The sequence below is a fragment of the Podarcis melisellensis genome (assembly GCF_964234715.1).
Source record: "Podarcis melisellensis genome assembly, chromosome: 8".
NCBI classification, from domain to species: domain Eukaryota; kingdom Metazoa; phylum Chordata; class Lepidosauria; order Squamata; family Lacertidae; genus Podarcis; species Podarcis melisellensis.
Window position 1 is genome coordinate 49,542,642 of NC_138540.1, and position 25,985 is coordinate 49,568,626.

General features: G+C 42.6%; 1 protein-coding gene across 1 annotated transcript in view; it reads left to right on the forward strand.

The window, feature by feature from the left end:
- Positions 1-25,985, forward strand: part of WWOX (WW domain containing oxidoreductase) — a 551,988-nt gene that overhangs the window by 449,128 nt on the left and 76,875 nt on the right. The window lies entirely within an intron of this gene.

Genomic DNA, 25,985 nt, shown 5'->3' on the forward strand with positions numbered 1-25,985 from the left:
ACAGGCCATGTGAAATGTTGCTGCTTAGTTTTCCTGTGATACCACAACCCAAGCTGGAAGGCTACACTGAAAATTGTAGTGCCATAAACGAGATGTTAAGGGGTTGAATAAAGGAAGGGGCTCTGCAAAGACTTTCCTTGTCTCAATTACCATTTGCTCTAGGGTAGGTTTGACCTTCCATTGGTTGCTGAACTCTAACTCCCAGGATCCCTGGTCCTTGACCATGCTTCCTGGGGCTGATTTGTAGTTCAGCAGCAGCTGTAACCCCACACCTGATCTAGGGCTTTTTGAGCCCAAGGGCTACATTTCCTTGTGGCCCACTTTTCATAGGCTGCATGGCAATGGTGGGTGAGGCCAAAGACAAGAAAAGGGGGGGGTAGAGCAACTGTCAAAAGCTAGAAGTTTATTCAGTCACAAACCCACCCACATCTTTTCATCCTCATTGCAGGCAAGCAAGATGCATTATCACATGTTCCGGTCAGAAAAAGCTCTCAATGAGAGGACAAAGCAGGACTGGTGATGACCGTGACCTGTGGGGAGGGTGTGTGCCCTGCAGAGAGTCTTGGGAGCCAAATAGAAAAGCATGGAGAGCACCATTTGGCCCTGGTTCTGAGGCTCCACACCCCACTTTCCAGGGGCAGCTGGGCTCATACTGGACACCCCCAGAACTGAGTGTGGCACACCCACTCAAGCTGTTCAATAGATCTTTCTAAAAAGGTCTATAATACGACTCCCAGTCTGAGTTAACAACAAGGTTTTCTTGTCCTTGGTGTGTCCCTATATTCCAGAGGTGTGGAACCTCAGACCTGGCAGCTGAATGTTGCCCTCCAAGCCACTCTATCTGGTCCTCTAGTCTCCCTCCAGGCCACACCCTTCATCCACGCTGCTTCCACATGTTTGTTTTTGCGCAGCTGGAATGTCTCTGTGTTCTTGAACTTTGATCATGCCCCTTGGTTGTCTGGATCAAGGATAGAGAGGGGTGTGTGGAGAGTGGATGGAGCAGGGGTGGCGCATCTCATTTTGCCACTTGTGAAACAGGAAGTGCTGTGCCACCTGCACCACCTGCCTTGCCACCTCAACCACCAGTCAAGAAGCGGCCCCAGTATTGGCACCAATTTTGGGTCAGATATCGCATGCTGCACAAGATTTCATGTGATTTCAGTGAGATCTTGCTGGAAATCAGTGCCAGTGCTGCTTCTCGTACACTTCTCTAGAAGGCTCTTTTAGATATTACACTAAATGCATGGTGGTGGCAGCCGGCCCTGGTGTGCAGCAACTAGTCTACTGTACAAAAGTAAAATTAATGTTTGTTGCCCTGCCCACCTCTGACGCATGTCCCTTGGAAAGCTTCCTAATCCCTGCTGTACCTTTTGGTGGTTCTTCAGTCCTGCTTGCACCTGGCTCCAGCCGCCTGGTTTTTCCTTTGGTTCTGGCTACAGGCTTTGTCCCCTTGGTTCATGACCTCTGCACAATACTGGCTGTCACCCAAAGTTTTACTGGGAGCCCAAGTTTGGAAACATCTCTTAAAAGGTATATGCTGTACAGTGGCACTTTGTGAAATTTCTTAGGATTGACAATTCTGGCCGTGTTGCTGTGTTATCAAAAATACTTCTGTTAGCTGGAATCTTCTGTTGGAATCTGTTCTTCATCCTTCTGTCCTTCATTGTTTTCTTTTTCTGATCCTCAGTCCCTGAACTGCAAAATCTTTTAGCTTATCACTGGAACTGAGCATTTAATGTAATGTTTTATCTTTTAGTGAATGAATGAATGTGTGTGTGTGTGTGTGGTGTGTGCGTGTGGTATGCACACGCACAGGACAGTCATTTATTTGGAAATGTCTATGAAAAAAGACACTTTAAAAGAACTTCCTGCATTAAAATGGCTAATGACTGAAAGTGTTATAATTTGCTTCCAACATGTTGAATTTAGAAGAGAACTTCTGATCCTTTGCAAAAACCCATACACTTCCCCATCACTGGCTGCAAAGAGATTTGAAAGAGTCTCTTTCCTTAAAGCAGCCCATTAATCTTCTGGACCATTTACTGCATTCCATCAGAAGCAATGTTCTTCTCAGAAGGCACTGCTGTTAAAATGTTACTCCGAACAGCAGAACCTTTTGGATGTAAAGGGGGGGGGGAAGGGGGGGAGATTGCATCTCTGACTATTTTTTGTAAGTCTTAAGGTTTCTCTCCAAACCTTCCCAGCTGCTAGACTGGTCTATGCCACTGACTTCAAGCTACCTTATAGATATTCATTAAAGAGGTGTTTACACATTACATTCAATAAGCATACAATCTGTGTACACATATATTTGAGCTGTACACTCATACTTTAGTCACATGTAGTGTTCAGTGAATGTACATTCTGGTACCCAACAGTTGAACTGGACAAATCAGCACACTTTCACACAAACACTTGTACATGTGTAGGGACATTGTGTACCTCTGTTCAGTGCTGTGTGCCTAAAATAATCCTCCTTCAGCTTCATCCATCTTTGACCAACCCACTATCCGGCTGGCTCACCCTAGAGCCCCACAGCTGAAAAATACAGTTTTTTTAAAAAAATAACAAACAAACCTGTTTTGAATGCTTGTAGGATTGTAACCACTACCTCTTCCTCATGCGCAGTGTACTGTCCACTGCACGCATGCATGCACTGCATGAGCACTCCAGGACTCTTTCATAGTCTGGGATGCCCAACTGTGCAGACAGGACCTACACTTCTCTAAAAGGCTCTTTCAGACATTACACCAAACGCATGATGGGGGCAGGGCCAGTTGATGCGGTGATTATCCTTCTACATGCATTCGAATAAACAACTGAAAAATGTTTTTGGAATAAAAGGTTCTTTAAAGCTGCAAAAGAACAGTGTGTCTGCGTGTGTGTGTGTGTGTGTGTGTGAGAGAGAGAGAGAGAGAGAGAGAGAGAGAGAGAGAGAGAGAGAGAGAGATGCTTACACACAGGGGCCATCTGGAAGAAGCAGGAATTTAATTTTGTGGTCTAGAAAATGCAGTAATACATACAGCCTTCTGCACACTATGATCATGTGACCCCCCACTTTGGAGTGCTGCAGAGTTTGATGCCAGTACTAAAGGTTCTAGTTTGCTTTGGGTGAGAGAGTATTGTAAACTGATGGCACCTTTGTAATAGCAGGATTACTTACAGCTATACAAGCAGAGCATAAATGGAGAAAATTGACAGAGCTGACAATGCAGATCCTCAGAAAGCAACTTGTACAGCAGTCTTCTTCCCCCAAGGCTGGATCTCAATTTCTGCTAAGGTGCTCCCAGCAATTTCTGCCTCTCTCAGTCCTAACACTGCCCACTACTGTTTCTCAGCACCAAAGAACATGTCATGTTATCTTGGTGTCTGTGCCTTTAAGTAGAGGGTCAACAGTCTTCTCTTTGAAGGAGCCTTCTATTTCAGGGACTGTCCTGTCCAAGTCATGTTTAAAGAACTGAGACCAGGGTGGCCTTGAAGTTACCCAGCAACAGTCAGCACCTGGACCACAGCCTGAGCAGGCACACAGGTCACCTGCTCAATCTTCCCTTAGCTTAGGATGAGATATATTGTGTTCCTATTCAAATGAGGTGAGATGTACTGCATTTCTATTTAAATGATAGCAATTATTTCTAATTTTGTATAAACATGCACACACATTAGCTATGCAAACTTGATTCAAATGTGACTTTTTTCATGATGTGTTTCCCTTTCCTTTTCAATTATGTGACCACTCTAATAATGAATATAGTGTCCTGAACCACAGGGTACCTGGCAGCAAGTCCCACTAGCCCACATGATTCCATGGCAGATGCTAGCACATAGTCTAACAGGCTAACAAGACCAAAGTCTAGTCATGCCAGGTTCCTGCCTCTGCAGCCTGAGGTCAGTCCCGCACAAACATTCCCAAAGAGCTCTCTGGAACAACCAAGCCATGATCCAACCAATGTGGGAAGTTGAGCAGCACCAGCATGTCAGCTCTACTGTTTTATACTTTGCATGCTGATTGCAGCATCTGGGCTTGACAAGACATGTGACCTTCACCTGTTCCAGCTGAAGAATCACACACCTCCTCCCAGAGCTAACAAGCTCCACCTGGCTAGCTAGTGAGTTCTTGCCTGCTTCTGCCTTCTGGAGTGTTCCTCCTGCTGCCTCATAACCTGCCATGTTCAGGGAGATAGGGGCTCCTCTGGCTCTGGTGATGTGGCCTGCTGCTCTGGTTCCTGTGCACTGACTTCCATCCTCTTGCCACCTACCATCGCCCGTGAGTACATTCTACACGAATCTCTCCTTCCCCATCCCCAGCTTGCCCCTGTGTGTCCCAGTCATGGCTATACTCCTTGCCAGGATCCTCTTCCTCCTGCCTGCTGTCCTGCCAGCTCATGATACATAGGGACATTGCAGAGTCCCATGGGTTAACCCCACTGTTGCCATACTTCTTTGAATGGGTGGGTGGTTGGGGGTCTGAACCCCTCTATTCATGGATTGCAGCGTAGATAAAATGGGGGTGGAAACTATACACACTTCCCTGAGCTACTTGGAAGGGTGGGGAAAAGTGAAATGAATGAATGAATGAGCAAAACAGTTTAACCTTAGGAACTTAACCATGTAAGTACAGGTTGATAAATTAGGTACAAATGCTTCTTAATGGAGAAAGGAGAAGACCTGGATGTTTCATTGTTTTCAATGTTTACTGATTAGTTTGTTTTGGGGGAAAAGAATTTCATAAGAATGTTTTGTGACACATGTTATTGTTATTTCATTTTATTTTCCTTTTTGATCGTTTCACCTTCATGCTTCATTACTGTGGGGGTGGCTGAAACTGCAGGCAGATCACTGATAAAAGGAAGGAAGGAAAGCAAATGCAAATGGGAGGGGAAAATAACTAATACCTAAAAGAATGCTTAGGTAATGGTGGAAGGGTAGGGAACAGAGCAGTAGTTCATACAGTCAAATCTGAAGTGGTTACAGAGTGTACCACAATAGGAAGTGGGTTAAATACTGGTTTCGATATACTCATGGGAATCAGATTGGAAAGTGTGTTGCAGTAAATGTAGGGGGTGGGGGAAGATGTTGAAATTGAGCTATAAATACATATTCTGTTTTCTATGAAGTCTTATGACCAATAATCCATGTTACTGGAAATTTGCAGTGTTTTTATTTCTTTCAATGATTAACAGTCTGGTTTGCTAACCTTTGTTTACTTGGTATCACCAACCTTTTGGGACCAATGGGCACTTTGCCAACTGAAGAAACTGTTGTGGGTACAACACAGAGAGACACATACTTGGGAGCAAGCTCAAGCCACAACCTATTTTATTGGCTACAACAGAACCCATCTTTTAATACTAATTACAGTGGGGGAGGGGACCTTGGTGGCCATACAAGTACTCAGGGTGCCACAATGGAAACACCCCCCACCCCCCACACTTTATAAGAAGTTACTGCAGATGAAAAATCTGGTACATTTTCACTGGAGGACAGGGGTTGGGCAGTCATATCTAATTCAACTGTTTGCATTGCCTAGTTAAAAAAAAAACCCAGATGAAGCAGGATTGGGACCAGCTGCCTTGGCCTAAAGGCAGCTTTAAGTGTTCTCATGCCTCTGGAAGACTACAGTGGACAATGCCGTTTCTATAAATTAAAAGCCCTCTCCTAGCCCTCAAAAGAATGCATGTGGGCTCAAAATGGTAAGGGCTTTCCACGCTGGCTCCACTCTTAATGTTCCCAAGCACTCTGGACCCTCCCCTTCTCATACATGAATTTCTATGAGGAAATTCTAACCATTTTCCATTGAACATGATTTGAAACCATACTGGAGCCTGCTTAGTGAATCCACCCTGTGATTGGAAAATCTACACAACAGTTGTTGATGTCCAATGACTTGGATGCTCTAAGAAGCTCTGTTGGAGGTAAAGGTCTTTTCTGAAAACTTCAGCCTAGAACCAAAGGCATCCCACTTCTTTTCAGGTGGTCATAACTGTGTCTGAGCTAACATAGCTCTCTTCCTTAATTCCTTTCAATCTGAAAAACCACACCGTATTGTTTTTGTCCCACTTAACTCAGGGGAATGAATTTTAGATTGGAAGCTGCCCTAGTTCCGGAGCAGAGTTTTGAATGCATGTCTGATGTATTCCAAATCACACTATGGTTCAGATCAGTGCCTCTTTGCACCTACCCTTGTATGGTTACATTTGCTTTTGGTAGAGGATAGGGCATCCTGTTAAGTGCACACATTTGCCTACATCCTGGAAGGAGGTAAGGGTGGTGGTGGTGGCGGCAGCCTTGTTTGCTGAGAGGAGAGGAGAGTACTGTACAAGAAAATGAAACCATTAGTCTTTGGCTGTTTTGGAGCTCATTCTCGTTGTTTTTAACCTGCTCTTTATTAGAGGTCAGAATATATTCAAAGCCATTTTAATAAGCACTGGCTAAGCATATGGCTGAACTTTGAGTATTTACAGTAAATGAGCTGCTTCCAAATTGATCTGTTCTCCTCTGTGCATATTCATACTTCCTACTGCTGACAGGAGAGATTGGCTACTTTCCCTAGAAGATTCCCTCCCTCCTCCTCTAAAAAACACACACAACTTCAGGATTGGGATTTCAGAAAACAAAACACTTCTTGCAAATAAAGTACCTGCAGCTGAGCTGTGCTAAAGGTTACTGAAGGTGCATTCCTAGAAATAGTCTGACAGCTTTAATCATTAACTATAATTTACTTTGGCCGGGTCAAAGGCTAGTGTTAGCTTTGGCTGCAGTCCATATCCAACACATTCTGCAGTGAGCTCATTTATTTGAACTGGGCTATCCCAGTTCACACATTATACAGCAAAAAACCTGGGTTTTTCACCCAGTGCACAAGCAACAAACTGCTCTGACAAGTTGTCCATATATATGATACATAGTTTTGAATCACCACTTAGTCACATCTGCACATTACAATGGAACAACATAGTTAGGTGTCCACCTTAAGAAATGTAATACATGAAGTAGCCCCTACAGCAGGGGTGGGGAACGTGGTCCTCAGCTGGACTACTACTCAGTTCCACTGACCATTGGCAATGCTACCTGGGGCTGATAGGAATTGGAGTCCAACAGCATCTGGAGGAGCACAGGTTCCATGCTCCTGCTCTACAGCAAAAGGGTAGCAGATTTCACCCTTGATCTTACCCAAGGTAGCCAATGTAGTGCCCTTCAGGTGTTTTGGACTACAATACCCATCATCCTTCACCAATGCTGCCTGGGGCTGATAGGAGCTGCAGTCAAAAACATCTAGAGGGCCACCACATTGCCTACCCCTGAAATAATCTATATAAAGCCTAATATGCAATTATGGGCTGTGCCATGTTTCATCTATTTTGTTTGTGCTCTTTCACACACACATACATGCTCATTGTTAGCTTACTAAATATCAGGTGGCATGAATTTGTGAACAAGCCATCCTAAATCAAACCTTGCAGAATGTTCTTATGACATCATCGCAAATGCAATGCTTTTCAGCAGACTGTTCACACTTATATCAAGTGAGTCATTCAAACCACAATTCTTCACAGGGGCATAGTCAGTGCATGTGTGAAGGCATGGACTGTAACCAGCAGTATGAGAGGAAGGGAGACAAAGAAACAAAGTGAATCCCTGTGCCTTGTTAAGTTCATTATTGCCTCCAAGTGAAAAATATTTCTCTGACTGCCTCCACTAAACAACTCTTTAACCTTAGGACTTCAGCTGGCCAGCATACATACCTACTCCCTGTGTGGGATGAGTAACAAGGCCTCAGACGTTCTCCCCACAAGAAACTATGTTTTTACTTAAGGTTCTCATAAGGCAGTAGATTAAATAACGTTTAAGATTTTTAAAAATAAAAATGATTGTTATTTACTATTTGAGCAAATTTAAAAATGAACATGGATAAACAAATCCAGCTATATCTATTCTATACTGTTTCCATAACTAGGCCAATACTTGCTTATTTGCTTGTCTTAGTTCAGCTGCTGGCTTCTTTGTGGTCTTCTCCTGGACCTTTCTTGCTGCAATGTCCAACTGTGCTAATGCTTGCCAATGTTCTAGATCTCTTAAAGTGATTCAGCCCTTTTCTTTCTTATAGCTCTTCATGTTTCTGACTCTGCAATTCTTTCAGCAAACTACCCTATTTTCCACCTCATATAAAATATTATCACTCCCTCTCCCAACCTTTTAGCTAATCAGAAGGAGAACGGGAGTCTTGGTTTAATTGCCAAGTTTCTAGGCTGAAACTTTAACCCTTCTGTGGAAAATATATTGGCTCAATATTTACTTTTAAACTTATGAGTGTTATGTGCAGAACTTCCTGAGCAAAATACCCCCTTTTACCTTTAACCTCCCTGTGAACTCTTAACACTCCTATGCAAATCATAGTGATGTTCTGTATTGCAGAATGCAGGGATCCAGATAACATATGCAACTTTTACATGTTTACGTTCTGTGCACATAGAAAATACCAGTGCATGGAGTTGCGGTATGGTGCCAGGGCTAGTTCTAGCTTTGAATGGGTGCTTCATAAAGCGTCTCTTGGAGTTGCACCCCCCCCCCCGGCAGGCTTATGTGGTGGCAGGAGTAGTGTTATTCCAAGTAATTGTGAAAAACTAAAGTAGTCATCGTTTCTACAATGCCCTGAAGACATTGAGATGCAGCCCACTACCTGGCACTAATCAGTATAGGCAGTAGTGGCCAGCCCCTCCAGGCTTGTTGGAGCACCCCAGCAACTGCTTGAGAATGGTCGAATGAGGAAGATTAGTACTTCAGCTATAGCTGATTCATTGTGCTTTCTATCTGAAATAGTGCTCAAGTGTTTAGAAATCAAGCCATGTACCTGCAGGGTGAAAGTTTCTCCCTCCACCCCAGGGTTTTATAAGAAAGAGAAGTGGTATAAGTATCTGCTAAGAGTGTGATCTAATTACTGTTACAACTGCAGCATCCTTGGGGCAGAGAGCCTTTCTCCCACTCTTGCGCTATTCACACCATTCCTTACAGCACCCGCAACAACAGATATTCTTGACTCCCTCCTCCCATCTCCCCACCAACAAAATGTTATTTCAGTTTCAGGTATAGATGTTGCAGTAATTAATATGACTTCTAGTATTTACTGCAGGGAAATATGACCTGGACCATATAACCGTTTATGCTGGAGTAGTGCCATTGAAATTAGTGGAAATACTCCCGAGTCAGTTGCGGGAAGATTATTGCCTGATTGCATAAACCATGTTTATTTATATCTTTGATTGTTTAGCCTATTAAATGTTGTGTGGCTCGTTTGCATGAAAATAAACAGGCTATATGTTACATAAATGAGCTAGTTAAAAGAGTGAATTAATGGTTCATTAACCTCTACTGAACTTATACTCTTATTAGTGGAAACCCATTTAAATGAGTGCCCAAATGATGATGTGAAACTACTTAAAGAATTCCAGCAACTGCATTTAATCAAGGGATATTAGCAAAATGAATGGGCCGGATAGATGCTAGAGATGGCGGGCTGCACTCTGATACTCTGGTCCTAAAATACAGATTGTCCTTGGAATATGAGCATTAATTGTAGTATTGATGAACACACATACACATTCATGCTTCACTCCCCTTTATCATTTGCAAGCAAATTATTCATATGTGTTGTTGTTTTTTTGAAAAAAAAATCTAAAGAAATCAGTCTGTTGCTGTTTTACACTGATGCAGTAAATTCTACAATTGCAGCTTGGGCTCTAACTACATTTTACATTAAATGTGTCACTTGATGCAATGTCAGTATAGATGTGAGTCTAATTGTGGCAGCATAAATGTATAGTTTCACAGGGGGCAATTTCCCTTTATTTCTGATATTTATTAATACAGAGTGTACAACTATTTGAGTGCTGCTTAGAATGCTACCCCATGTTTAAAAGAGGAAATCCTCCATGTAGGTGGAGAAATTAGCACATAGGGGAGAAAGACTCTAGCCCAGCTCCTTGTTGTGCTCGTATCCTACCTGCAGGCAGTTGTTTGCAAAAGGGGAGCATTCAGAAATATACTTTCCACCTGCATTCTGTAATTATACAATCCATTCTTCCACCTCAAGATTTTGCCACCTTACTTCCCCTTCAATCTGCTGCATATGTAGAAATAACCCAGGTGAGAGGGAGGTCACTTTTGGAGGGACAAGAGGACTAGGTGGAAGGCTAAGATCTGTCAGCCCAATGCTTACATGCTGTAGTGTAGAGGGAACTGAGGGACAGATGAGACTTGTCAACCTGGGAAAGTTGCCCATCTAGAAGAAAGAAAACTCCTAAACCTCCTCTGCCTTGCAGAGTATCTTTGGTAGAAGTAGTAGCTAAGGAGTGAACCCTACGTAAATCCAGAATGGAGTCACTAAGATGGTTGGGTGGTGCCTTCTACACCTCCTTCCAGCAACTCCCACAGCCAAGGTGATGCCCAATGTATTGCTCTGCTTTCCTTTGGACCACATCAGTGAGGCTGAGAGGGGGGGTCTTGTCGTCTGGGCAGCCCTGGACTTCCATGATCACTGCCCAGGCTTGTGCCCTGAAGAGGTCACTTCAGTGCTGCCAACACAGCAGTTTGACTTCACACCTGGAAGTGCACTCCATTCTCTCTCGAGAGAGCGCGCGCGATGGATGCCAACAAGTAGTTTTTGTTGATTAAATTCTGTCACCTCACACTCACACTTTTGCCATGCTCAAAAATCATCCTGTCTAGATTTTTAGGATAGCACTCAAATGTGTTTAACTTTATTTGGGCAAGCAGTTAATTTTTTTAAAAAAACTTTTTAAGGCCTGTGACTCAGTGACAGAGCATCTATTTTTCATGCAGAAATCCCCAGCGTCAATACCCAGTCTTTTCAGGTAGTGCTGAGAGAGACCCCTGTCTGACACCCTGCAGAACAACACTGAGCTTGATGGGCTTCATATAAGGCCCCTGCCTATGCCCCCATGTTAATCTGTGGACAGCCCTGATTTTGGTGTTTGGACAGTGGCCTCTCCGCCTTACAAAAACGCAGCTGGTGGGGACCGCTTTGTCAAGGATGGCTTTGCAGTTTTAAACAGCCTTTTTTTATTACCATGGCCATAAATAGCAAACCGCCCCAAATATTACTAGGGGTTTTTTTGTTGGCTTTGACCAATGAAGTAGAACAAGACCTCTGAATACCCCATTAGTTCCAGTGCTGCGCTTTGACGACTCTGCACCGGCAGCTCTTTTTCTATATAAGTCACTTGCTTCACCCGAGTCTCTTAACAAATACTGTTGACAGGCACCATTGCAATTTTTCTGCATGTTCTGACAGTTTAATTCAGTACCTCCTGGCTAAGCAGCCTGAGCCTGAGGGGGTAATTCAGTGTGTTGGCATTGCGCTGCTGCAATTAAAATAATTAAGGGAGCTGGGATGGGTTGGCAAAGCTTTCCTCCTCCTGCAGCTTTGAGAGAGAAAGAGAGAGAGAGCACTTTCCAGTCCCCACATGGGATGCACACAGGCTCCCCCTTTGGGATAGAGGGCAGCAGAATTTATTATTAACAAGATGTTTACTTCCAGGTATCAAATTGATTTGTATTTTCCCCTAATTCACATAACCTCCCTCTTTCCTTATGTCTGATATGATTTCTTGCTTAGACATCATGGACTACTGCTTGGCCATGCAGAATGGGTTTATTTAGCCCCCTAACCACCCAAAAGCTGTTTACTTCAGCTGCTTGCTCGAGACCACTCAGTGCTCTCTTTAATTATCACTATTAGAGTGATAATGATTCAAGAGCAAATATCAAGAACCTCGGCACTTGCTTTCCTCTCCCTAGCACAGCGATAAACAGGCACAACCAACAGAAGGCACCCTATTTGCATCTTTTAAAAGCCCTTTTTAGAACTCCACATGAAGAGAGGAGGAAAATTGCTAGGCGGTTAAAAGAATTTATCCTATAACCCAATTTTGTGTTGTAAAGGAAATGTAGCTTATTCACTGACATTTCATCAAGAATGTAACACCATTCGTGTTCTCAGTGACAAGCAAGAGAATTAATGCAGGTGAAAGGAAGTTAAAATGTTCTCATATCCAAGCGTGCTTCTGAGGAATTGTAAGACTTTTCACAAGTTACACTGTGAAATCCTCTGGTGGTGCAGAGGTTCCTGTTCTCACTGTTGCTGCAGTTGATTCAGCTGATTTATTTATAGAATCATAGAGTTGGAATGGATCCAGGGGTCATCTAGTCCAACCCCCTGCAATGCAGGAATCTCAGCTAAAGCATCCATGACAGATGGCCATCCAGGCTTTGCTTAAAAACCTCCGAGGAAGCAGAGTCCACCACCTCTCGTGGGAGTCTGTTCTACTGCCGAACCGCTCTTATTGTCAGAAAGTTTTCCTGAATGTTTAGTAGGAATCTCCCTTCTTGTAACTTGAAGCCATTGGTTCGAGTCCTATCATCCAGAGCAGGATAAAACAAGCAAGTTCCCTCTTCCATGTGACAGCCCTTAAGATATTTGAAGATGGCTATCCTATCTCCTCTCAGTCTTCTTTGTAGGAACTTCACTTGTTCTCCAAGAACTCTCAAAGATCATAGACAATTTTATATTTCTATAAAATAGTTTTATCCCATTTGTCAGCTGAAAATGCTCCCAGAGTGTCTTGGGTGGTGCCTTCAGCCTTGCAATCTGAAAGACATGACACAAAAGGAATAGGGGATGGGGAGGGAGGAGAACAGGGGAATTGAAGTATCAGTTCTTAAAGGTACAGTTCTTTTAAAAAGCAGCTGATGTTAAAAATAAAATTATTTACCTAGAGCATTTATTATGCTTTTCTGTGTATGTGTGCAAAGTGGTTATATGTAAATTAAAAATGACTCCATACAACAGCTTTAATAAAATGCACTTGCGAACCTCCAAGGCAAACACAGTTGACTATCCTTTCACTGCACCCCACCAGGAAATTGATAAATCTGTGGATTTTGCTGCTTGCTTTGGACCACAAAACAATGGAAGGGGTTGTTATGCACTTGGCAGGCTGCAATGCATGACTGGTGGTGGTGTTTAGGCTGGCAGCTCACAAGCTGCATAGGCCTGGCTGAATCTCCACCCCTTCCTGTTTGTGAGAGTGCTTTCTGTGTCTGAGATGGCTTCAGGTTTCTGCATTTCTAGGCAATGGAAGACTGAAGCCATCAACATTCCTGCCTTCCTGCCTCCTTTGTTTCATGTGATATCTGAGAAGGGCACCACAAAATAAGAAGCAGCAGTGTGAGCCTAGCAGTCTTCCAGAAGGAGAGGACATATTTAATCAACCCCGGTCAGCCTTGGAAAAATTGAAATGTTTAGCAATGTGGAGTCATTTGGAAGTTAACTAGAATTTTGCCCCTGTGTTTGCGGGGAAAGGAGAGGGGGTGGGCATTTAAAACTGGTGCTTGACGTTGATACAATTCCCTGTTACTTTTTCTTGACTCAACCTTTCCCTCAGTTTTCCAGAAAGTGTTATGTCCCAAATTACATCATACCATTTTTGTATGTTTAAATCCTTTGTCTTTTTCCTATTTCTATCTATCAATAGTCTTACTGCCATTAATAAGTAACCAACTGCATTTTTCTACAATAATCCCTGGTTGTCTCTGCTGAAAATACCCAGCAATGCTATTTCAGGAGGCTGTTGGGTTTTTTAAAGTGTTTTCCCTGTATTTTGTGTTATTCCTACAAATATTCCAGAACTGCGTATTTTTAATACTGTTAAATAATGCATCCTAATACATCATAATAACTCATGCAAGAAAATGCCTGCATAACAAATTAATTTCTTCACAATTCTAGTCAGTTCCCACCATGTTCTGGTAAATGCTACTTTTTTACTGGCCAGTGATGGAAATGAGGTTCAAAATGGATCATTTATTGGTGGCATTTGATGTTTCTTGAGAAATACCCAGGGATTCCAGAAACGGAGGCTTGTTTTTTGATATTTCTGTTGATAACAAAGCAAGATCTCTTTACTGGTAAATTAACAAACTTAGGCAGAAATTTGCTGCATTCTCCAATAGCTCCAGTCATTCAGGCTGTCAATAACTAATAGTCACGATGACTAGGCTCTACCTCTGCTGTCTGAGGCAGTATGGCTCTGAATACTAGTTGGTGGGAATGGCAGGTAGGGAAAGTGCTATTGTGCTGAGGTCTTGCTTTTGGGCTTCCCAGAGGTATTTGGTTGGCCACTATGAGACCAGGATGCTGGATTGATCAGGCATGGTTATTCTTACGTTTGGATGCGTAACCTGGGAAATAAATGGTCTTAAAAACTTAATTTGTGGAAATAAAGGAATGATACTAGGAATCGTCTTATAGCTAAGTGATTCATATAGGCTGAACGTCTTCTAGACAATTGCAGTAAAATTGTTAGGGTCTCTGGAAGGAGTCTCATGGGAATGGTGAACAGACTTGTGCACACAATTGAAGTCTATTGCAGTTCCTGCTATTTTGGCAGCAAAGTTGTGAGGATCAGTATACTCCCTTGTACTGGTAGCATACACACAGAACTTCCCCCAAATGATTACAGGAGCATGAGAGCCCAAAATGATTATGAGCCTGAAATAACAAGTACAGAAGTTTGACAGTGCTGCCATACTTGTAAACTGATGCTACTAGATGTGTTATTAAGTTCATACTTCAGGGGGCTTCAGTTATGAGTTGAGTATTATGATCTCTTAATTCTTCTGTAGCTCAGAGAACCAGCCTCCCTCCCAGATGGGACCTACTTTCCCACACCCGACAGTCCTCTAAACTGCCTCACTAGCTAGGTAAATGGGATTGAAGGAAAGGAGGGTTGGGGTGGGAGAGAGTGGGTGGAGAAAGAAGACAAGGCAGGTGGGCGGGAGTCTCCAAGGTTGGCTTGGCTTGAGGATACACCCTATAGGACGCACTTTTTCCAAAAATGAAGCGGAAATGTGTGTGCGTCCTATGGGGCGAATGCAGGCTTTCGCTGAAGCCTGGAGAGCGAGCACCGACCCCCCTCTCTCTCCAGACTTCAGGAAGCTACCCGCAAGCCTTGGGAGCCCGCGGGAGCAGCCTGTAGCCCGAAACCCAGGGAGCGCAGCGGAGCGCATCCCGGGCTTCGGGCAGATATCCGCAAGCCTGGGGAGCCCGGCGGGAGTTCCCCCCGGGCTCCCCAGGCTTGCGGATAGCAGCCTGTTGTGGGGGCTGGGGTCGGGGGAAGCTTGGGCTTTTTTTCTTTATTTCCTCCCCCCAAACTAGGTGCACACTATGGGCCAGTGCGGCCTATAGGGCAAAAAATACGGTACTTCCAATTTGGGTGTCGAGGTCCCCAAGCCACCCCAAATAAAACACAATTCACACAGAATTTTTGTTTAAGTTTTTTAGGCATAATTTTAGCCACAACTTTATTTATTTTTTGTATAAAATACAAAAAAATGTGAGTGGTTGCTTAGGCATTGGTTGCGACTATCTGACCCCGCATGGGGACAGACTGACATTTGCACGCCCATGAAGTCAGAAAGGGAAAACATTTTGGGGAGAGAGATGGAGCTGGGTACCATGCCTCTCCCCAAATATTGCCAGGGGCTCTTGCGTGGCCCTAGCCCCTTGACAGGGGTTCGAACAAAAGCATGGCGAACCCCTGGATTCCTTTAATGGAATACCCTTACAGCAGCAGCATTGGAGGGGCATGCACAGCCAATCCATACCCCTCCACCAACCAATTCATAAAACCAATGCCTAACTGCAACCTTACAAGTAGTGATGATTTGCTACACAGTAGGCAAAAACCAAATGGTACCAGCCAATCAGCCAAGTGGACAAAATTCCTACCAGGCCCCTGCCCCAAAAGCAGATGACCCCATGACAGGCATAGCAAGGTCAAACGCAAAAAACGCCCTAAAATCAGGGAGGGTGGGCAGGTGATCTGATGCGCGCAGCGAAAAGAGGAAGCTCAACACTGCGCGCAGGGAATATATAGCTTGTGGCTGTCAATCACAAAATAGCAACATCAACATCTCCCCAACAACAAGAAGCACCCAATCGTAATGGTGGCAACTCTCTTTTACCCGCCCAGCAACAGTGGGATGTCTTGTTAGACCCCACCGCAACATGCACTCTCCATGAAGGAGAACACGCTTTGTAGGAAATCAGCTTAGGCTATGGGAGGCACATCCATCAGTAGATGCTACTATGTATATACTTTTGAGTAATCAAAGTGCCATTACAGCGCCAATTAGAGAGCTTTCCAATAGCTTTTTACTCAGTCATAGATCTCTCGAGCATGTCCAGACCCCCAAAGGAGGACACATGATTGAAAGTTTACCAGTAGTTCTTTATTGGCAAAGCTTGATTATACCTGCTTCTGTGGTGCAAGAATCACATACACCACTCCTACTTAATAGCTGGGCATTTCCTTCTTCAGACCTGTGCTCAGTCACAGCAGTTGGTACAGCACATTTAACACCCCCCCCCCCGACATGGTTTTCAGTGACTTCTCCTGTGCTCATCTCCATCTGTTCCTGTTGCTTTTAAGCCCCTCCACATCCTTGGAGACAGTGGGAGAGGGGATGGAGGAGATTCTAACAGCTTGACTCTCTCTGGGAGCATCTCTTCCATCTCTGCGCCTTCCTGCACCTCTTCCCCCCTTCTCTTCTCCTGTCTTTGACTGCATGGACTTCCCCCTGCCTCACTGTGGGCACAGAACCCCAAACATCATAGACCATCTCCCGTGGATCATCCTCCTGCCCCATGCCTCCTCTGCCCACCCTTCAGACTCCTGCCTGTCCCTGGCATCAGAGAAGCATTGTGGGCAACAGCTCTGAAGATGCAGCAGCATAAATTTGGTCCAGGTTTCTTATTTCGCCTCTCCACTGATGCTGGACTTGTCAGATTACAAAATAGTGTGAAGTATTATTTATCAGGTGTGCATTTGTGATACTCCTTATAATGCTTTTTGACCACCTTCTACGAACTCTTTCTACAGGGAAAGAGAAGACACAGGGAACCTATAGATGCCCCTGCTTTTCTTTAAAGATGCTTTTTAAAAAACAGAAAAACAAAAACAATTACTGACTTTTAAAATTGCTCCTCCCCAGATTTCTGAGCAGGCTTTATGTTCTCGGTCACAGTTGCCCTAGAGACGGGTGTAGCCATTTTAGCACATTATTTTCTGCAGTGTGAGCATTTCAATTCCAGGCAGGCTACTGTAACTTTAAAAAGATTTAACGAATGTACCTCCAGTAGCTAAGCTGAAATAAGAATGTCTCATGAGTTTAATGGATCAAACAGCAGTGATGGGTTTTATGGGTTCCTTTTCACTTTAGGGCAAAGAGAAGAGAGAGCGGGGCAGGTTGGTTTTAAATTCAAGGATTTATGTTGTTAATCCTCCTGGCTAATTATAATTTATGGGAATCCTGATAAATTAATATGCGGTTGCTATTCAAAAGCAGAGGATAGTGTAAGGCAGGCACAAACAAGCCTTGTTCATTTTTAATTTATTTCCACCAATGGAGAATATTAAATTAAATGAACACTGGGGCATTTACAGGGGGAAGGTTCATTTTCATTATTTATCTCCAGGTCTGTAGACTTTGTATAACGATTTTACAAAGTTTGTTTCCTTTACGCAGCAAATAATCTGCTAAGGTAGCATGCTGGTGTTCATTTACTCAAGTTAAAGCGTTACAAAAAGAAAAGAAAAAATCACAAACAGAATAATTTAGGAGGAGGAGGTGAGGAAATCTTCCACTGATCAGTTTGAATACTTTTAATATAACTATTTATTATTTAATTGTCTCAGGGAATATACACAGTAATCCTAGAGAATCAACTACTACTTTAACTTTGACTGTCACCCCCAAAATATGTTGGAGTGTGTGCATAGATCACAGTTTTGCAGCAACTGTTTGGCATTACAGTATAGGGAAGTATTCTAAATGAGGAAAGATGCATAGATATATCCTACAAAAAGACTTTATAATTATGCCCACCAGATTTTTTATTTTATTTTGTAAGTCTTTACTGTCTCTCTTTGACAGTTCCTACTCTTCTTAATTTTTCTTTAACCCACCCCCACCCCCAACAAAATGGTGGTGGTGCCAAGAATGTGGCCCACTTGGATTTTGGTATAATCCAACCCATGAGTTGAAGACAACTAAAAATCATAAACACCCCATTCTTTACCTCCCTTTTTAGTGGAAAAGTAATGCAAAGTAATTTTATGTGAACCACTTGAAGGCTCCAATGATTAAGTGAAGCTCTGATCCTGTTAAATAAATAAATAGTTGCAATTCAAATTGAGAAGAAAAAGGACATCCTTGTGGAATTCAAGAACCTGTGGCAAAATCAAGTTGTGATGAATCAGTATTGGCCATTTTGCATGCAAGCACAGTTACTTAGGATAGGTTAAAGTTATCTTTCTACCAAGGTCTTTCCATCATCACATCTGTGTAGTTGATTCAGATCAGGCATTGCATGGCACTTGCACAGGGCACACTGATCAGGCTGCTTCACACAAAATGTTGTTCCAACAATCTCTGTGAAGGAACAGAGGGGACACTTTTCACAGCAGACTGAAGCTTTCATGAAGAGTGGCCCTTTCTGTTCAACTTAAGAGCATTTGTTGTAGTTACTTTGTGTACTTCACAAGTAGCGCATCAATAAAACATTGCAGGGTATCCCGTCTCTTAAAAGGAGTGTTGATAGTTCTAGCCAGTCATCCCCTTCAAACGGGTATCCCAGTCACTTCATGCCACCTCCATTTCCAACTGATGGTCAACATTCTGTGACTCATGGGCATGCTTAGTCTTCATGGGCTGGGTTGGTTCTTTTTTTGCGGTTGACAATTGTCCCCTTTGTGTTTTAAAGAGTTGTTCTATACCTCTGCAAATTTTGGGGATCCTCCAGGATTGTTGATACATTCCTCCTGTTTCTCAGTTGCCTTGGTTTGACTTCATTGCTCTTGGCACTTGCCACCTAAATTCTCTGTTAGAGGAATCATAACAAAAGACTCATGGGCTTTTGAGGAATCCTGTAGTCTGTAACAGTGTCCCTCCACCTGCCCCTAAATGTTGCCCACTGTCCCTGAAACCATTCCTTGATCCCTTGTGGTTGGAGTTTCCCAAGGATGGGGAGATATTAGGTTAATCATATTGACTCTTCTCAAACCATACATAGAAAACATAGAAACATAGAAACACAGCTATCATTCCAGTTTTGTACTGGAATTTTGTACTGCAGTTCTTCAACCAAAAAAAGTGTGCAAAAAAGTGTAATATTGTTATTATATTTGTCATTATTTGTTAAATTTGTATACTGCCCTGCATCCGTAGATCACAACATAAAAATACAACATATACAGTATACTGTATTCAGGAGAAAATGTGCATAAACATGCATGTTTTAGTGAAAATAGCATACAAAATGCATGGTGCTAGGATAAATTTCTCACAAAACTGTATTTTAGACAAAAGTGCATACAAATTTGTGTTAATTAGGTAGGAGAAATGTGCTTTTAAATGCTGTTAATTTTTGTGAGGATTCCCCCCCTACCCAATTGCAACCTGGTATGAAAATGTAAAAAACTGTGATTGGAAGAATGAGAAACCAAAACTGACAAATGTGGCCATGCCTCATGTCCCCACCATTTCAATTGGGCTCCTTGGCTTCAGGTAAGGGCCAAGAGTGAACCCTACTAGGTTTTGGGGAGGGGAAAGATCAATCACCTTCATCTGCTAATATTAGGGGGATTTACTGTGGCAGAGAAGCTCTGAATCTGATTTATAAGTTTTAACTGGGTCTTAGAATGAAAAATGCAATGATAGTGAGTGATGAGGAAATACTTCTCCCTTCAGTTTTTAACAAAATGATTCCTCCACATGTAGCCAGCAGATATTTGTCTCAATGGCCTGCTTGGGGATTAGTGTGGGTTTTCTACACAGCGGTGGGTGTGCATTTCTCAGATGATAGGATATTCTTTTACACCTATATACAGAATGTTTGACACAAGGGTTATCAAAAATTGAAGTAGGTTCTGGATTAACTTTCCTTGGAGAAATCACTTGATGCAATTACATGCCTGGATTTTGTTGCTTTTCGAAGTATTCCCCGCAAATGAAGTCCCAATGTGGTGAGTGTGGGTGGGTGTCTGTTTTGCTTTTCCTCCTTTCCATCTGAAACAGATTCCGTTTTTCATTTTGCTAGCTGAAACTTCAGCACCTATTTATTAAAATGTCCTTCCTTGAGAATCCTGGCTAGTGATGCAGGAAGTTTAAGAGTTACTAATATCCCTGCAGTTTTATTTCCTCTAAAAGAGATAGCAGGGTAGCAAATATTATATTTGGAAATAATCTGCTCAACTGTTCTTTTGATAGAAAAATCTCCCAGCTGTGCATCACTAGATGAAGTTCAGCTCATGGTATTAGGAGAGTTTGAAGATTTAAAGCAAATTGCTCATCTACTTTGATTTTACATGTAGTGCAGGGCTTTTTTTATTTTCAGACAAAGGGGCCTTCAGATTCTGGTAGTGATTTGGTTTTGACAGTAATAAAACAGAACTTTCAAAATACTGTCCAAGGCTTCCAAAGACCTCTGAAACTACCTAGTTTTTGTAAAGCACCATCTAGGTGAATGGCAGCATGCACATTGCATTACAGAAGTGATACATGCACTGGCTGTTGATGACCCAGAGTAAGATTGGATGGAACATCTAGTAGGTAGCATATGGCTTTCAGTAGCTGTTTCCTAGCATGTCAGACTGGACCTTCCTTTATTGAGAATGAAAGATCTTCAGGGGCACATTCTGAGAATGTTTGTTATCTAGCTCTGCCACTAGAGACTCACACCCTTTTCATGCCTTTAGTAGCATCTGGTCGATCTCTGGGCCCAATTTGATCTTTTGGCTTGGGAGTTTGGGACCTGGTACCTGATAGAATGTCTCCTCCCACATTGTACCTACCTGTCCAATGTGGTTCATGATGTTATCTACATAACAACTTCTCTATGTGTCCCCTCAGTCTGAAGTTGGGGGTGGCCACAAGAGAGAAGGCCTTTTTGATGATGGCCTCCTAGATGGGAAATGTTCTTCCCATGGAAGTTTCCCTGGCTCCAAAAACATGTTTTTGGTTCCAGCCTAAGCTTTTGCCATTTTAAGATGTTCTTATTTTAGTCCCTGTGGTGTGGGTTGTGGTTTTAGCTCCTGTACAGTATTTGAGGATTGTTTTTAGCTCCTATGATTTGTATTGTATTTCATTGTGCTGTGGGTTTGTTTTTGTGTTTTGTTTTTCCTCTGGGTTAGAAATTTCAAAAATTGATTGTGGATATCATTGCATTATTGCTATGTTTTTAAATTAGTTTACTACAATGCCTAGAGGACTTATTTAATGAGATATTTAACAAATATTAATAATAATTAACATGCTTTCATACAGCCTGTCAGTCATAGGTGCTGAAATTACACACCCATGTTGCATTCACTGCTGAAAGAGTGTTCTAAGTCCTGAGTAAGGTATAAAGGTAAAGGACCCCTGGATGGTTAAGTCCAGTCAAAGGCGACCATGGGGTGTGGGGCTCATCTCTCTTCAGGCTGAGGGAGCCAGCCTTTGTCCACAGACCGCTTTCCAGGACATGTGGCCAGCATGACTAAACCGCTTCTGGTGCAATGGAACACAGTGACAGAAGCCAGAGCGCATAGAAATGTCATATATCTTTCCACCACAGCAGTACCTATTTATTTACTTGCACTTGTATGCTTTCTAACTACTAGGTTGGCAGAAGCTAGGACAGAGTAACAGGAGCTTACCCGATTGAGCAGATTTGAACCACCAATCTTCCAATCGGCAAGTCCAAGGGGCTCAGTGGTTTAGACCACAGTGCCACCCGCGTCCCCTGTAAGTCCTGAGTACACACTGCTCCCCTAGGCTTCAAACTATGATGGTCTTCCTAGTTCAAAATTCAGTATACCTGACACATACTAGACTACTGGCCACTCTGTTAACAAAGATGCAAGTTTGACGCAAATAATCACTGTATTTCAGAAGTACTATGCCTGTTTAGACACTCTACCCTCTTCTGAAATAAGCCATACGTTTAATCATTTTTAGCACTTTGAAGGTATCTGCTTGCATGGGATGAAAATGTCAAGATGTAGATGACTTCAGACAGCCAAACTGGTTGTATGAAGCCTGTCCTCTATTAAAGACTACTTCACATGTCACAAAACTCCTGCATGGAGATGATTTCTGAATAGGAACCTGTTCATAAGTCCTAAATGTGAGTCATCAGAGGTGATAGCTTAATGCATATGGGACTCCTGATTTTTTTGTCACCTTCTGAAGACCTTCTTTTTGATTTCCACATTATGAATTATGTTACCTGCTGCCTTGTGCCATTGTTTTTCTTCCTCTCTGTGTGTAACTGTTTTTAAACTTTGGTTATGAGCTGCCACAGGGCAGTGGAATATAGATGTAATCATATACCCTCCAACATTTGACAGATGAAAATCAGGACAGATGGAAATAGGGAAAATAAGTGCTATTTTCTAGAAAAAGAGGTGCCAGAACTCACCATGAGCACCTCCCTTGTTCTCTTAGAATGGGAATGGAGCTTCCTGCAGCCAATCAGAAGCCGCACTTTGGAAGTCAAATGTTTCGGAAGTCGAACGCACTTCTGGAACAGATTCTGTTCGACTTCTGAGGTACGACTGTATCAGAAGTGAACCCAGATGGGAAACTTGGGCCAGGACAGTAGCCGAAGACGCCTTATGGGGAGTGGGGAACCTTAGGCTGTCTTCATCTGACCTTTAAGACCCTGCCCAGTTGATACCTGTCACTGATCCTGCTCCACACTCTCGCTGAGTGCTTTGGCGTGGCAATTCCCGCCCCCCACCAGTTAGAATAAATAAAGACACTGGACACCAGAATTTAAGATTAATGGGCAACAAATGGCCACAACTTTATTGGTTACAGGTAAGAGGCATTGGTCCTATCAGACTATCCGGGATAAAACTGGCCCAACCAACACTGGCAGGTTGCCCAGAAGGAAATGCAGCCCTTGGGCTGATGAATGTTTCCCACAACAACTAGTCTGACTGATAATGATGGTGATAATGTTGTAGTGATCTGTACAATTTTGTATTTTCATTGAGTACACAATGTGACTGTCAACAAGCAGAATTAATTTCTTATTTTAAAAATCTGTAATGTGAATTGAGAGTTAAGAGGGAAATTTTTTTTTCAAATACAATATGCAGGTAAGAGAACTGAAATCTTTTTGCTTTGGGTAAAACTTTTTTTACATCCAAGAATTTGTGGCTTAACTCTTAGCTAAAGAGCATCAGTTCTCCTAGTTGTACATGGCATTTGCCTCCAGGAACAAAAAGACAAACAGGGCTAAACCGAGGAGCAGAGAAACAGGGGCTTGAAAAGCTTTTTGGCTTATGTAATAGAGCAGTAATCAGGACCAATCAGCAAATTTAATGTAAGTGTCATTTGGAAATGCCCCGAAGCAAATTTGGCACAGGGTAACAAAGTCAATGAAATGACAAATTACTGGACACAAGGGCCATATTGTGTATATTGTTGATGGGTGAGAGAGGAAAACTGTGCAGAAAAAGGCATCGTTTTATGGTTTTTGTGGAACTGTGAGATAGTGTTTGATGGGCTTTTGTTTTATTATAGTGAAATATGCATTTTTTTCCACATGGTCTCTCAAGTCTCTATTGTTCTGAATCACTGTTCTTTTGAAATGCTAAGATCTTTTCAAAAGTGGCTTGTTATTTAAAAATGTGGTGGTTATAGCTGTTACTATAACGATGTGCAAATTAAATTTAAAATTACAAGAAAATGTAAGTTCAGTGAAAACGTTAAGTGACTTTGAGTGCCATCCTCCCTCCTTTTGACAACTACATGAATTTCAAGAGATTGGAGGTGGATATCATGTGCCACACACAATTCTTCTCTCCAGCACCTTGTTGCTGTGCCTCACATCCCAGTTTCTGAGCCAGAAAACTCGCTCTAATGGTTGGACCGGCCCTCCTTATGCTTGTCCTATGTCATGTTCCAACTTCTGTCCATCTCCAGTAACCTGGGGGAATCCTGGGTTGCAAGCAAACAAAAAACCCCATCCTCCTAGGTTTGGTCCATTCATTGATAGTCCTGACAACCCTCAGATAGTAAATTTCACACTCTACTAAATTTCCTTCAGCATGAGCTATGAAAAAATGAGCATGGAAATGCAATTTAGTTTTCCCCTCCTGTACAATTAGCATGAAAATCAAGCCTAAATGGTTAATGTGGCATAACTCCTCAATGAACAGAGTTTTCTGCTGTGTGGAGAGTTGTAAGTAAATACTTCTGCTAACACAATATGACATTTATAAACGTGATGTTTTTGGAGGGCTTTCTAGAACCTTCCCACATGAATGAAGTCCTGAGGGTCAGTGCAGACTCTTCCCCCCCACATACACATTTTTTAAAAACAAAAAATAAGAGCAGGGTCATTTTCTAGTGAAATGCTAAAATTGTGAATAATAAGGCACAGTTGGGGGAAAATAGGTTAAAACAGAGGAGAATTGGTTACTCGCTAAAACTCTATTAGACTTTAATAATAAATAATATTGAATGTTGGGGATATTAAAACAATTCGTTCTTGGCAAGAGAAACAGAGGCTTCTATTCCCCTCAGCAACTCTGGCTCAAGCAACATACTTCTTATCCGCTGCGGATTTTTTAATATAGCATCGTGTTCCTGCAGGTACCATAAAAATAAAAAATAACTTAAAGTGTATTAATTCCTTTAAGAGCACTGATTAATCCCAGATGTGAGCCATGCATGGAGCTGTGCGTTAAGCGGCTGCAGGTGCTGACAGGGTAGTTCCACAGTGCCGCACATGTTCCCGAAACACAGCTGTTTCTGAAACCCTTTGCCAGTTGCTCCAAACCCTCTGTGAAGTTCCACTGCCTCTGGGCACAATTAAAAGCTGTACACTACATTTCATCAGGCAGCGTTAGGAATTTAAGCCAAGCGAAAACAAGGAAATTTGGGGGTGAATGGAGGGTAGAAAAGGTGGAAGGGAAGGATAACCTCACTGAAGACGCATTAACCTCTTTACCTCTTCTAGCAAAACTATGTTTAAATGTACACTGTTATAATCAAATATTTGTCAGCAAATAATCTCCTCCTCAACCCGTCTCTCCCAGCTTCCTTCTTTTTAGTAGGGAATTTTGCAGTTGCTGTAAATAACCAGCCTGAGAAAGGGTTATTTTGTGCTGTAAATATCTGGGCAAGCGCTGCTGCCCTGTACAGTGGTATCTTGGGTTACAAACACTTCAGGTTACAGACGCTTCAGGTTACAGACTCCACTAACCCAGAAGTAGTACCCCGGGTTAAGAACGTTACTTCAGGATGAGAACAGAAACTGTGCAGAGGCGGCGTGGCAGCAGTGGGAGGCCCCATTAGCCTAAAGTGGTACCTCAGGTTAAGAACAGTTTCAGGTTAAGAAGGGACTTCTGGAATGAATTAAGTTCTTAACTAGAGGTACCACTGTACTAGTTTTGCAGCAAAGCAGCTCAGCAGTTTGAGTGTGTGTAGTTCAGAGAAATAATGCTTGCGCCCAAAATGAACTCAGAATAAAATATTCAAGAGGGGGACAAGAAAATAGCTCAGGTTTGTTTTGCCTAGAGAGCTTTCACCTGAAAACCTTGTTCTATTTTCTGTAGGAAGGTGGGAAAGAATATGTCAGGTTTCTGGTTTTTCACACAAAGGGTAGAGAATCAGATTGGTATATTATTTTCTTTAAAAAACAACAACAAACAACTCCCTGCCATAGGCTGTAATCCTATACACATTTACCTGGGAGTAAGTCCTGCTAAACTCACTGGGATTTACTTCAGAGTAGACAGTGGACTTTCTGTTGGCTGACCAAAGCTAACTTGCTTATATTTAAGCTGTGAAGTGCACTAGTGAAAGCCCACATGGGGTTTGTAGAAAGAATTGCATTTTGACAGCTATTTCAG